This window comes from Centropristis striata, chromosome 10 (assembly GCF_030273125.1).
Source record: "Centropristis striata isolate RG_2023a ecotype Rhode Island chromosome 10, C.striata_1.0, whole genome shotgun sequence".
NCBI classification, from domain to species: Eukaryota; Metazoa; Chordata; class Actinopteri; order Perciformes; family Serranidae; genus Centropristis; species Centropristis striata.
This window is the reverse complement of record NC_081526.1, coordinates 39,526,666-39,541,624: the sequence shown is the minus strand read 5'-3', so window position 1 is coordinate 39,541,624 and position 14,959 is coordinate 39,526,666. Positions and strand designations below refer to the sequence as shown.

At 40.9% G+C, this 14,959-nt stretch overlaps 1 protein-coding gene across 1 annotated transcript in view; it reads right to left on the bottom strand.

Annotated features, from left to right (window-relative positions):
- Positions 1-12,816, bottom strand: part of LOC131979136 (SH3 domain-binding protein 4) — a 60,357-nt gene extending 47,541 nt beyond the window's left edge. The window contains exon 1 of the mRNA XM_059343054.1: positions 12,718-12,816. The gene's annotated coding sequence lies outside the window, so the exon portion shown is untranslated. The remainder of the gene's footprint in view (positions 1-12,717) is intronic.
- Between the last annotated feature and the right edge of the window lie 2,143 nt (positions 12,817-14,959).

The following is a 14,959-nucleotide window of genomic DNA, read 5'->3' as shown; positions in this document are numbered from 1 at the left end:
TACATCGGCCACAACACAAACCACAGCAGCTAAATATTGGGAAAGACAGCTAATATTAACCAACTACACATACTGAGACTTCTCCTGTCTGTTTAGGATTTAGAAATGAAAACAAGCAGACTCTCATTATCTGTTTTCTGGCCACACACAGAGGAACAGAAGTTAAAGTAGCTGATCCACAAACATTCAGGATCGGCTGGTTGGTCTCCAGCGAGGGAGGATTCAGCAGCTGAACCAGCTGGCAGACCTTGAGTTAGCCTGAATTCATCAGATAACCAGAGAGAGGCAGATGCCTTGTTCTCAGCAGCAGCTCAGCCACAGTTTCATACTGAGTCAACACTGCTGAGGCCTCAAGTGTCTAAAGACAAAGCTCCAGTATGTCCTGGAGAGCTCCAGTATCTGTAGAGAGCTCCAGTATGTCCTGGAGAGCTCCAGTATGTCCTGGAGAGAGCTCCAGTATGTCCTGGAGAGCTCCAGTATCTGGAGAGAGCTCCAGTATGTCCTGGAGAGCTCCAGTATCTGTAGAGAGCTCCAGTATGTCCTGGAGAGAGCTCCAGTATGTCCTGGAGAGCTCCAGTATCTGGAGAGCTCCAGTATGTCCTGGAGAGCTCCAGTATGTCCTGGAGAGCTCCAGTATCTGGAGAGAGCTCCAGTATGTCCTGGAGAGCTCCAGTATGTCCTGGAGAGCTCCAGTATGTCCTGGAGAGCTCCAGTATCTGGAGAGCTCCAGTATGTCCTGGAGAGCTCCAGTATGTCCTGGAGAGCTCCAGTATCTGGAGAGCTCCAGTATGTCCTGGAGAGCTCCAGTATGTCCTGGAGAGCTCCAGTATCTGTAGAGAGCTCCAGTATGTCCTGGAGAGAGCTCCAGTATGTCCTGGAGAGCTCCAGTATGTCCTGGAGAGCTCCAGTATCTGGAGAGCTCCAGTATGTCCTGGAGAGCTCCAGTATGTCCTGGAGAGAGCTCCAGTATCTGGAGAGCTCCAGTATGTCCTGGAGAGAGCTCCAGTATGTCCTGGAGAGAGCTCCAGTATGTCCTGGAGAGCTCCAGTATGTCCTGTAGACCAGTAGTTCTCAACCTTTTTGAGTCGCGACCCCCAATTTAACATGCATGTTGTCCGTGACCCCCGCTCACTGAACACAATCTCACACGCACAGTTCAGATCACCCAAAAAAGAAGCAAAATGACCAAAAAAAGGAAAAAAATGACCAAAAAGACACAAAATTACCAAAAAAGACACAGAATTTCCCAAAAAAGAAACAAAATCACCAAAAAACGACACAAAATAACTAAAAACAGACACAAAATGACTAAAAAAAGGCACAAAATGACCAAAGAAAGGAAACAAAATGACCAAAAAAGACACAAATTGACCACAAAAAGACATTAAGTGACCAAAAAGACAAACACATGAACACTTTAACACAGTGGAGACAGAGCTGACTTCCAAAATGATTTGGCGACCCCCAGAAATCATCTCGCGACCCCAATTGGGGTCCCGACCCCAAGGTTGAGAATAGCTGCTGTAGAGAGCTCCAGTATGTCCTGTAGTGATCCAGGCCGTGCCACGCTGCAGAGGACTCACATTACATGACTTTACATGTCATTTAGCTGACACACGTGTGCTCACTCTCAAGTTTTACACTGAAACAGAGTTCAGCTTCATGCAGCACCGTGTGCCACTAGAGCCAACATCAGAATAGGTCTTTATTTTATATTAGAACCAGAGACGGACTTCTCTTCTGATGTTCATTGATGTTATTAACAGATTCATGTTGTCGACTTCTCTGAGTCTAAAAGAGAAAGTATAGGAAGGAGACGGGGCGGAGCTAGGAAAGATGTGAAACCAAGCAGGAATGTGCTGTTTCCCTGCAGTTACTGTCTACAGAATAAAGATGTCACCTGTGCAGACAGGTGCTCTGGAGGGTTCAGGCTCCTTTTCCACCTCTGCACGTCTCACTCTAATTTATTCATTACATTCACTCAAACATCAGAGTTATGCAACAGTAAATATAAGAAACAACAGGATGACTGCATTGTTGTTTACCCACAAGTGAAAACTGCATCTTTAATGCCGCCAGCAACATTTTAATCCATCATCTGTCTCATTTTCCTTCGGGTCTTCAGATGCTGTGGGAGAGGAGACAGCCAGGAGATTTGGGGACTTTTAAGTTCCTCTCTAGTTTCTGTAGCTCAGAAACTTTCTGGTTAATTACATTCAGAACAAAAAACAACAAATGCTCCTCTGAGAAGCTGGGACCAGCTAATGTTTTTATTTTTTATAAAGTTTCATTCAGCCTTAATTATAAGTACTAGTTTTACATTAAAAAAAGGATAAAGTCGTGTTTGAGAGGACGAAATCAGCATGACTAATGCAGAGTGCAGCTAATGTTGCTACATTAGCATTTCAGCTCAAGTGGTGCAACCAAATCAAAGCAACTCTTTCCTTGTTTGTTCTGTTTGGTACGTCTTGCATGAGACATTCAACAAGCGGCTCTGTGCTGCATGAAACCAAAGAAGTTTATCTTCCGTGCATATAAAATACCTATTTAATATCTATGGATGGACTACAGACTACTAGTTCTGGTTCTAGCTTGAATATTAAGAAACAATTAAATCTCACAGCTCTTCTCCACTTTTCCTAATGTTACCAGATTGACCACATTTCTTTCCCCATGTAAGTCTGGAGGTGAAGGAGACGCAGAGTCGGATAATAATAATAATAATAATAATAATAATAATAATAATAATAATAACAATAATAATAAGGGTAAATAGCAGAAGAGAACAACATTTAAAAGCCTCGACTAGTATTCTGTTCATGGTACCAGGGTGTATTTATTTAAAATGATGTTTTAATGCTAAATTATTATGAAAACAGAGTTTAATCAGCTCCAGGATCGATACTATAGACTAGAACAATCCTCAGACGTTTGGACTTCACGCTGACTCAGATGTGTGTAGACGAGCTGAGAGACTGAGATCTGAGATCTTTGAGTCAGGACCAGTCCTTGAGTCAGGACCAGTCCTTGAGTCAGGACCAGTCTTTGAGTCAGGACCAGTCCTTGAGTCAGGACCAGTCTATGAATCAGGACCAGTCTTTGAGTCAGGACCAGTCCTTGAGTCAGGACCAGTCCTTGAGTCAGGACCAGTCCTTGAGTCAGGACCAGTCCTTGAGTCAGGACCAGTCTTTGAGTCAGGACCAGTCTTTGAGTCAGGACCAGTCCTTGAGTCAGGACCAGTCTTTGAGTCAGGACCAGTCCTTGAGTCAGGACCAGTCTTTGAGTCAGGACCAGTCCTTGAGTCAGGACCAGTCCTTGAGTCAGGACCAGTCTTTGAGTCAGGACCAGTCCTTGAGTCAGGACCAGTCTTTGAGTCAGGACCAGTCCTTGAGTCAGGACCAGTCCTTGAGTCAGGACCAGTCTTTGAGTCAGGACCTGGTCCTTGGGTCAGGACCAGTCCTTGAGTCAGGACCAGTCCTTGAGTCAGGACCAGTCTTTGAGTCAGGACCAGTCTTTGAGTCAGGACCAGTCCTTGAGTCAGGACCAGTCCTTGAGTCAGGACCAGTCTTTGAGTCAGGACCAGTCCTTGAGTCAGGACCAGTCCTTGAGTCAGGACCAGTCTTTGAGTCAGGACCAGTCCTTGAGTCAGGACCAGTCCTTGAATCAGGACCAGTCTTTGAGTCTGGACCAGTCTTTGAGTCAGAACCAGTCTTTGAGTCAGGACCAGTCTTTGAGTCAGGACCTGGTCCTTGGGTCAGGACCAGTCCTTGAGTCAGGACCAGTCTTTGAGTCAGGACCAGTCTTTGAGTCAGGACCAGTCCTTGAGTCAGGACCAGTCTTTGAGTCAGGACCAGTCTGTGAGTCAGGACCAGTCTTTGAGTCAGGACCAGTCCTTGAGTCAGGACCAGTCTTTGAGTCAGGACCAGTCTTTGAATCAGGACCAGTCTTTGAGTCAGGACCAGTCCTTGAGTCAGGACCAGTCTTTGAGTCAGGACCAGTCCTTGAGTCAGGACCAGTCTTTGAGTCAGGACCAGTCATTGAGTCAGGACCAGTCTTTGAGTCAGGACCAGTCCTTGAGTCAGGACCAGTCTTTGAGTCAGGACCAGTCTTTGAGTCAGGACCAGTCCTTGAGTCAGGACCAGTCTTTGAGTCAGGACCAGTCCTTGAGTCAGGACCAGTCTTTGAGTCAGGACCAGTCTTTGAGTCAGGACCAGTCCTTGAGTCAGGACCCGTCTTTGAGTCAGGACCAGTCTTTGAATCAGGACCAGTCCTTGAGTCAGGACCCGTCTTTGAGTCAGGACCAGTCTTTGAGTCAGGACCAGTCTTTGAATCAGGACCAGTCCTTGAGTCAGGACCAGTCTTTGAGTCAGGACCAGTCTTTGAGTCAGGACTAGTCTTTGAGTCAGAGCCAGTCCTTGAGTCAGGACCAGTCTTTGAGTCAGGACCAGTCCTTGAGTCAGGACCAGTCTTTGAGTCAGGACCAGTCTTTGAGTCAGGACTAGTCTTTGAGTCAGAGCCAGTCCTTGAGTCAGGACCAGTCTTTGAGTCAGGACCAGTCTTTGAGTCAGGACCAGTCCTTGAGTCAGGACCTGGTCCTGATCGGACCAGCACCAGCCCGATCCTCCTCCGGCTGCTATGATGCTGTTTGATCTGCAGCTCCAGCAGGAGGAGGGATCGAGTCCCAGCTGAGCTCGTTATTAGAACAAACATTTAATATTCCACTTCCTGTCCGTCAGAGCTGTCAGGAGCTCAGCACCAGAGCTCCTGGTGGCCTGAGCTCCAAACCGCCTGCAGACCGCCTGGTCCCAGATAAACCACCAGACTGGAGACTCAGCTCTTATTTCAGAGATGCTCAGTGTGTTTGTTGACTCCTGAGAGCTCTGAAGTGATGTTAAAACATTTGGGCTGGTAACTCCTCTGGCTCTGTCAACACAGGGAGCGTTTGCTTGAGTACATATTTATAGATGTTTATGCTGATATTCTGCAGTTCAACTGGTTTATTTTCTGTCTGTGTGATTGTGTCAGTGCTGCAGCCATCATTCATCCCTTTCCTTACAATATAAACAGCGAGGTGGAATGGCTGCAGGACGGAGTGAGGAGGAATGTGAGGAATGTCAGCTCTAAATGAAATCATGAATTATTCAACGAGGGAGGAGCAAACAAGGAAAACGTGTCATTCTCTCACAGACAAAAGAGGAGAGAAGACATCGTGTTAATCTGTCATTCTGGCTTTTATCAGGAAATTCATTGGGCTGCTGTCGTTGTTGCCAGTCATGTCACGGACCTGATAACAATAGCACAACACACACACACACACACACACACACACACACACACACACACTTTACTGCCTTTGTTTCTCCAACCAGACGCGTCTACCAGTTACCCAGAGAACAGAAGTGATGGATGACTGACACGTTGCTGCTCAGTTTGTCCTGAAGAAGTCCTGGTCCAGACTCTAATTCACCCACGCGTCTGATTTGTTCAGTGGTTCAGATAAATCTGGTTCTCATTGACGGCTGTTTGTGCTGTTAGAGGAAAACCACTTAGAGCTCCGTGAGAAGGAAGTCATCTTCCTACACAACTAACTAGCTGCAGATATATCCATAGACATTAGCAACAGAAAAGAGGCCAAATAACAGGGACGACTTTGACAACATTGGGGTTTTTAAAGGCCAAGGCCAATATTTTGACAGCAGGGTGGCCAATGGCCAATTTATATTCCAAAATATCTCTCATCTGATCAAATATAACAAGTCAATAAATGTTTTTGTTAGCTAGAACTGAACATCTATTAAAACTGTCTGCATTGTCTCTGTTTGCTTGAGTAGATCTGCACTTTGTCTGCAGGGAATCAAGAAAGACACATGAAACACAAAAGCATAAATAAAAGATAAATATATTTTCTTTAGTGCACCCAATAAAATCACTCATCAGTAGATAGAAGCATCTCCTGATTTCTGAACAAAACATAGAAACTTACAACAACAAAAAAGGCAAATAAACAAAGTTATCTCTTTTGTTGACTAACTTGGTTCCACAGCACCGCTGATGGCTGACGGGTTGTTTGTTATTGGGCCTTGTCAGCACAGGAACCACCAATAGAGATTATCTCTAAACGCCATTAATCAGCCTGATTGTTTGAGCGAGCTATTAAACGCTTTATCACTACAGCTGTGTAATAGATAAATAGATCTGATAAAAATGATTCTGTAGACTACTCAGTGCCGTCTTTTCTTTCTCCTTGCACCTTGTAATCAGTGAAGTTATGTCATAAAGCTCTAACTGATCTGGACCAACACTGACTGAATGTAAAACAGTTAACATGCTATAAACTGTGTTGTATATTAAAAGCAGAGAGAGAAACATTCATTGTCATCCTCGCTCAAACTGATGCAAAACAAACTGATAAAGCTGTTCTTCCTCTTAGGTAACAGGTAGTGGTGACCACAGCGAGTCTCACTGGGCTCCAGCTGATGGGGGGGGGGTTAGGGTTGGGGGTGTGTGTGTGTGTGGGGGGGGGCTGATGGGGAAACACCAGCTCCAGGATGACTCAGGCCGTATAATGGCTGGCTTCAGTCTCTGACAAGGAAAGCTGACAGGGTGGCCCTGGGCTGAGGCTGGAGCCAGGGAGGTGGTGGGGGAGGTGGGGGAGGTGTGTGTGTGTGTGTGTGTGTGGGGGGGGGGGGGGGGTACCAGCTGGTGTCTGATGCCAGCTACAGCCACGAACGCTCCGTCATCACTGGTGGCGTAGTCAGCTGGAACGCCACCAGCCACCAGGAGACTCACGTTCAGCCTGGAGGCGGAGCTGCTTATCTGGCATCACATGCATCCATTCTAACAATGAAGTCTATTCACATCCAGCTGAAGCCAAACATACAAGGAGGAAATAGGTTCAGCTGATAAAACGTCTAGGAGAGGAGACATTTTCCACAAACACATTCATAAGCTGAAGTCTGACAGAAAGAAGTTCAATCTGCTGAGAACACCAACGATCTGCTGAGAACACCAACAATCTGCTGAGAACACCAACAACCTGCTGAGAACACCAACAATCTGCTGAGAACACCAACAACCTGCTGAGAACACCAACAATCTGCTGAGAACACCAACGATCTGCTGAGAACACCAACAACCTGCTGAGAACACCAACAATCTGCTGAGAACACCAACTATCTGCTGAGAACACCAACAATCTGCTGAGAACACCAACAATCTGACTACAGTATCTGAGTGAAGCAACAATATGAAATAAACGATGGACAGGATGAGATCTTTACAGTTACTGTCCAAGCTGATGCTTTATTTTCTTTCGCTAAGAGTGTTTAGGAAAATAAAACTTATTGTGGAGACTTAAAGGCATCACTTGAACACTTCTGGTGATATTCTTTATGTTTCTTATTAAAACTCTCGGCAATATTTATCACAGCTGAGAAAGGAAGGTGACATGTAGCTGAGAGCTCTCATGTAAAACAGTTTCTGGATGCTGTAATACTAATATACTAATATACTAGTGTACTAATGTACTAATGTATAGTTATGAGGCTGGGAGATAATAGAGCCAGCAGCCTTTAATCAATCTAGGTCATCACAAGGCCTCCTTAGTCTTGGTGTCATTAATTATTTCAAGCTACATAATTTAATTTATATTTGAAACAAGAGAGCCCTGCATATGTAATGGCTGCTCATGTAATTGTTTTTTAATTGAAATATAAAGTAGTCATTAGATATTAAAACCATGAGAACATAATCTTTCTTCTCTCCTTTATAAACAGTGTGTGAACATGCAGAATAGTGAGTCACGGTCACATGATCTAATGTCTACTGAGCTCTGCTGTATCAGTGTGTGACACTTCTAAATCAAACACAGAGCATTCATGCATCATTCAGGATGGAAACGATATCCAGAGTCAATAACAGTCTGTGGTTATGAGTAAAAACAAATCTACAGGGAACTGACTATTGCTGTTTATCATGCTGGGAAATCACCCACTTATTAATCTTCCATGTTGTTTGAGCTGCGGCACAAAATATCACATCCTCTTTTCACATCCAACTAACTTCACCGCTGAATAAACTATCAGCTTTAATAAGAATAAACTATCAGCTTTAATAAGAATAAACTATCAGCTTTAATAAGAATAAACTATCAGCTTTAATAAGAATAAACTATCAGCTTTAATAAGAATAAACTATCAGCTTTAATAAGAGTTTACCACAACAGCCATTTCTTAGCAAGTCACAGAAGTTTGACAGAAAGTGTCAAATCTCTGCATAGAGTCATTTTGAGTGTCAAGTCCCAAAAGTTACAATAATAGTTATAAAAGTTATAATGTGTCTTCAATGTAAAGTACAGGTCATTAATGACGCCGCGGCGTTTCCTAAAGGAGGAACAGAAAGATGAAGTTTTCTGTCACAACTGACTTTAAGTGAGCTTCTGGCAGTGGATTGATATGATATGATCCATAATAACGGACTGGAGAACGTGGTAACTGACCGGGATGATTTCCAATACCATATCAGGAATTACAATGGTCAAACTGGTGGGCAGGCTGGGTTTGTTATAGTGCACAGCAGAAGCTGAGAAACACGTCGACTTATTAGACTCATAAAACCAGAATGACTTTGTCCTCGTATGGAGTATTCTGAGTTTAATCTTGATGAGTTAACCACAAACAGCCGTATTCTGAGTCCCGCCGTGGACTGACGGGAATAAACGTCCTTCCTGATTCTCTCGCTTCAAACACAGTGGATGTGGAGAATAAAGTGATGAATAGCATTAAAGTTTATTAAGATAATAAAGGGAAATCAATTGATTTGTGGCACAATTTTGAAATAACATTTGGCTAATTAATTTTTGGGCTTGAGGGAAGAGATGAAGTCATTTTGAATCAAAAGACTAAAGTCAAAATGAAGTCATGAGCTGTTGGTGTTAAACTCTAAACCTCAGATATAGATTGTGTTTTTTCACTTAATATGGAGACAGCATCTATTCTGTTTCACTTGTTCTCAAAGTGACATCATACTTTTTAATGTAGCACACAGCAGACTTTTACAGTCTGTCTTGAATGAATTATTTTTACTATACAACCCAGCTCTTACTTTATAGATCTGTACATGACTCCATAGTTCAAATCAAGTCGCTTCATGAAAAAGTCACCAACGGATCACCAACGAGACCAGAGTTCATGTGGAGAGTTTTATGTCTGGACCAAACTATCTGACAGTGACCAGTCTGAACCAGTCTGTGATGAGCCAGCATGACTACAGATAGGACCTCAGTATGGAGGACTGAACTCTCTGCTCTGCCTTTTTACCAAACACAGTTTATTTAGAGCTAAAACCACCTGAACTGTGCCAGAGGCCTCACTGCACAGGAAACACAGTTAAAACCAGCACAGAAGGTCAAAGTTGAGGCAGGAAGTCTGTCTGTAAACTCTAATGGATGTTTACAACAGACAATCTCCACAAGATTTATCATGTTTCTCTTTGTTTTCTTTTATAAATAACCTTTTTAAATGTACATGACTGCTCTGAACACGTTTACAACTCCATTGTTTGTTATCATGATGGTCAAAACTACGATAGAGTCAGGATGATTAAAATAATAAGAGTTTTCTTTAAAGGGCAGCTGTTAGGAAAGGAGCCCCAGCATGGTGCTGTCAGATACTGACTAAACCTCTTAAGGTGGTATGTGGTATTGACTAAACCAGTTAAGGTGGTATGTGTGGAGAGCAGTCAGGAGAGCAGGCCTCAGCAGGAAAACAGCTTTCTGTCCACTAGAAACACTCGGGAAGGATTAAAGAGAGCAGAAGTAAATATTCTCATGTTTAATGTCACAATTATGGCTGTTCATCATTCTGCTGGACTTTAAGATGCTTTACAGGAGCACTTAAAGGAATACTTCCACCTTTTTGCTTTTTAATGTCTCATACACAGCCAGCAACTGCTTAGCTTAGCTTAGCTTAGCTTAGCTTAGCTTAGCTTAGCTTAGCTTAGCTTAAAGACTAGAACAACAGGGTGACCTGTGAGATGACAGACTCCCTCCAGGACTCTGGAGGCCCAAACACAGTAAAAGCTCCTGACGTTTGCATTTTAAAGTTGTTTCTAACAGCTGAACACGCAGCAGAGGCCTCGTTTCACTTCTATCTTAGTGTCACATGAGGAACGACCATCTATTATTTCTTTCAGTTATCCTGCAAAATATCTTTCATTAATAATTAATATTCTCCTCCTGACGTTGACTGGTACGATGGCAACACGTTATAGTTGACAAACTTCAGCTTAACTTGACAATACAATTTTAATTCTGCGTTGCTAAATAAAAACTGGCACAAATAAATAAATAAAAGCTTATGTAAGAACAGTGGTTCCCAAACTAAGCTAAGCTAAGGCTAATTATAAATGATGCCTGATTCTGCACAAGACAAACAGCAGTTAGTAAAGTAAAGGAAGAATCTACAGCAAACAACTCAACTACCAACACAAAGACAAGAAAACAAGACGAGGCATTTCTTTCCTTTCAGCTTGGCTACAGAGACAGCACAGTGTGTTGTCGCTGTAAATATTAGTGTTTACATTAGGACACCGTCCAGCTGATGATAAGATAACTAGAGCTGTGGTCATGTGACTCTCAGCCCCGGGGAGAGAAAAGGTTCAATAAGATAGATAGATAGATAGATAGATAGATAGATAGATAGATAGATAGATAGATAGATAGATAGATAGATAGATGGTAGTTCATCAGTTACATCTCTAGTGTTCTACTGACAAACCACAGAAACACCAACAACAGATAGAAATGTAAAGAAAATGTTAAGAAAATGTCCCTTTGGTAAAACATACTAACTCATTCCTGCCAAAGAAAAATCACCCAAACAGTGACTTCTTCTCCTGATACTGGTGGTCAGACTCACTGCTCTCTACAGAGAAATACTCCCCAAACAATCCCTCTAAACTAACCAGGATATATATATATATATATATATATATATATATATATATATATATATATATATATATATAACCTGGATATAAAGACACTCAGTGCTTATTATTTAGAGTCTGACCAACATATGTATCAGTCCAACATTACTATCTACTGTAGCCTCTATATGTTCATCTTCATTAAGTTAAAGCTGTATTTATTGTGGATTTATATTTTCTCACATACTATTTTGATGCATTCCTTTGATTCATGTAAACCACTTTGAGTTCTCTACTATACAAAAACAGCACTTTATATTAAAACATACAACATTAAGTATTTTAAACTTGAACCGGCTTTTATAAAAATATATTTCAATGAAATAATGCTCTGCTTCTTTTCTTCTTTGATAGTGAGCTATTGTTCTACTACACCATAATAAAATATAATCATATAAACTCATTACATAAATATATAAAAGAGTATTTAAGGGTCATTTGTCAATAACAGATTCCAATAAAAATCCAGAAATAGACTCTATATTGGAGATAGCCAACTTTATAGAACTGTATATAAATGATTGGTTTTATCCATCAATCTAAATATTATTATACTGTTTAGTGAACTACATTGTCCATAAAGAGACAGAAAACTGTGAAAATGTCCTAATTGTATCATGTGCTGTCATACAAGAGTAAATAAAAACTAAAGATTTAAAATATAATGCCAATGTCGTTTTAATCCAGTGGTTCCCAAACTGGGGGGCGTGGCCCCTGGGGTCGCCAGAACTTCACCGCAAAAATTCCTGTGAGTGGATTTTCTATTCTCAATTTAAATGTAAATATCAGCAAAAACTGTAATTTACACTGAATAATCCTGTTATTGTGTCATTTATTCACACATCATGGTATTTCTCCATACATTTTGCATGAAAATGTTACATTTTTACAGCAAAACTGTGTTTTTCTTCCAGTTTATGACAGGAAAAAAAGTAAAAGTTTCGTGCTATTCTTTGATTTGCGGTAATTAAAAGTGTCTACTACGGTGAATTTTACGCCTTATTTCTGATGTAATTTGACAGTTTTACTGTTTCTAAATATTACAAACACATAAAACAAGGATTAGGGGGGTAGAGAAGGGCCCAGTATAAAACCACTGGGAACCAACTGGTTTAATGAATGGACCATCTAATCTCCTCTATGTGTTAATTAACAGCAGTCCAGCGGTGTGAACACTCTGACCCGGGTTTCATCGGGCAGAAGATAAAGATGATGATGATGATGATGAAGATGATGATGATGATGTCAGCCCGTGCTGGTGTGTTTAGTCTGGTTAATGTCATGGCAACTGGTGTTAGGATCACAGAGTATAACGGGCCGGCAGCTTATAACAGCTCCAGCTAATGTCTGTTAGCGGTTATAACGCTTCTGCCGAGCTTTACTTTCCCTGCTGACTGTTTTAAACTGTCACCGACATGTTATAACCACTTTAACCAGAATAAAGAATAAAGAATAAAGCAGCAGCTGGTTCTGTAGTCCAGCAGGTATTAAACCAGAGAAGCTCTAACTAACTAACAGCAGACTGGAGAGGAGACATAGAGTCCTCCAGCTGTTATAAACACTACTATAAGACCACTTTGTTGCCGATCTATCGTCGCTGTGTCGCCTCATTGCTCTGAACACTTCAGAGAAAAGTTGCAGCTGGTTGAGATGAAGCCTCTACCAGGTGGAGACGACACTTTCCTCCATGTTCAGGTAAAAACACACACAGCTGGTATAAGGAGAGCTCACCTGGCGGAGAGAAGTCTGCTCTAGTCCCATGAAGAAGACGTTATGAGCCGTTATGAGCCGAGGATCCGTCGAGCTCTCCCGGTGCTGCTGCTGTGTGAGCGGATCCAGAGGCTCCTGGAGGAGAGCAGCTGTGACGTCACCGGGACAGGGAGGGGCCTCCCGGGCCATGACGTCACCGGGGCCCCCTCCACACGGACGGCTGGTTTATTCTCATGATAAATATAATGTTAATATTTAACCCATAGGAACCTATGGTGACACGGTGTCACAAACATTTTAAATGTTCTAGTAATGTTCATGTATGTTTTCTCAAGTACATAAGTGTTTTTTTAGTGTTTTACAGCTACAGCAGCTTGTTGAGAAGCCTTCTTATTTATATGTATTTATTATCGATTTATTATTATTTTGTTACTAAAAACAAATCTGAAATGGAATTTGTTGTCTAACAGCACTATTAATGTCAGAATTTTGGTATATGTTATGGAGATGAAAACAAAAAAGGCAGATAGTTATTTGTTTTTATTTATTATTGATTTAATATTATTTTGTTACTTAAAAAAAATCTAAAAAATAATTTATTTTTAAACAACACTATTAATGTCACAATTTTGATATATGTTGTGGAGATGCAAAAAAAAAAGGCAAATTTGTGTTTCTGTAGGCAGAAAAGTTGTCTAGTTTATTTATTTAAAAATAAGAAATATGATAAGGTTCACTTGGTCTGAGGTATATCCCCCATCATTTTCCTTTTTAAGGATTACTGGCTCTGGGTTCTTATGGGTGAAGGCAGAAGGTAGCAGCTCCCACACACAATCACAGCTGAACACGCTGCCATTACTGATTACTAATGTCTCACTGTGAATTATTACACTTCAACTTAAAGTCATCATTCAATACTTACTTTATTACAAAAGTATCTGCATCTAAATGTTCTTTAAGTATGAAAAGTAAAAGTGCTGGTTATGCAGATTGTTTTATAAAGACGTGATCTATCCCAGTATCAGCTGCTGGAACCAGTATTTTTATAAATCTATATACGGGAAAATAAAAGTGAACTAAAATGAGAAAAAAATATAATCCATGCTTAAATTGCAACATTATGGTAAATAACATTTTTTTTACATAATTTGTCAAAACATTAGAAAAAATGGTTGATTTTAAAATGTGTTCTGCTCAATATTGACGAAATGTGTAAATGTATAAATACTCAGAAGTAGGTTTTTTTAAAATGAAGTAATTATATGTATAAGTCCGAATAAATACACTGTAGGTGGAAAAGTATTTCATATTCATCATTGTTTTGTGGTTTCACCATTTGACATCTTGCCAATCCTTATTTATCACTGACTCATATTCTCTATTGTAATAACACATTATTGGATTATTATAATTATTGATGCATTTATGTAAGCAGTATTTTACTGTCGTCAAGTCAGGACTAATTATGACTACTTTATAAACTGTTATCTGGTTTAATATATAAGAATGCACAACCACTTTAAATTGATCATTTAAATTAAATCTCGACCTGAAAAGTAATTAATGCTGTCAGATAAATGTAGTGGAGTAGAAGGGTCAATATTTGCCTCTAAAATGTAGTGAAGTAGAAGTATAAAGTTGCAAAAATGCTACTACTAACTAAGTATATTTACTTAAGTAGGACTACTAGATTAATTTAACTTGACTATACATGACATAGCAGTTTTTTATTCTTTGTCCTTTAACACCTCTACACTTCAGTGATGATGTCAGATGTAAATGTTGTACAGGAGACATCTCTCTCAGTTACTCAGAGTTTAATATGTGAAACTAACGTCTGTCTGCTAATTACCCAAACCATTTCAAATGTATGAATTATCAGTCACAGTATTTATTATACTACAATTCTACAAAGCCATTCAGCAGACACTTTTATCCAAAGCGACGTACAAATGAGAGTAATACAACACAAGCAAGGATGAAGTCAAGAAACATAGCAGAGTAAGTCCCGTGGTTCAGTTTGAGTCCATCAGGACACCAGAGCTTTATAAGTCTCTGAGTGGTCAGTGAGATACTTATCTATCTAGATCAAGAGTGAAGGTGTTCAGTAAAGAGTTGGTCTTCAGTCTCTTCTTAAAGATTGAGAGGGACTCAGCAGAACGGATGGAGTTTGGAGGTTGGTTCCACCACCTATAGGTTCTCCAGAGGAGAAGAGTCTGGTCTGAGACCAGAGGCCTTCAGGTGGACGGGAGGGTTTGTGGAC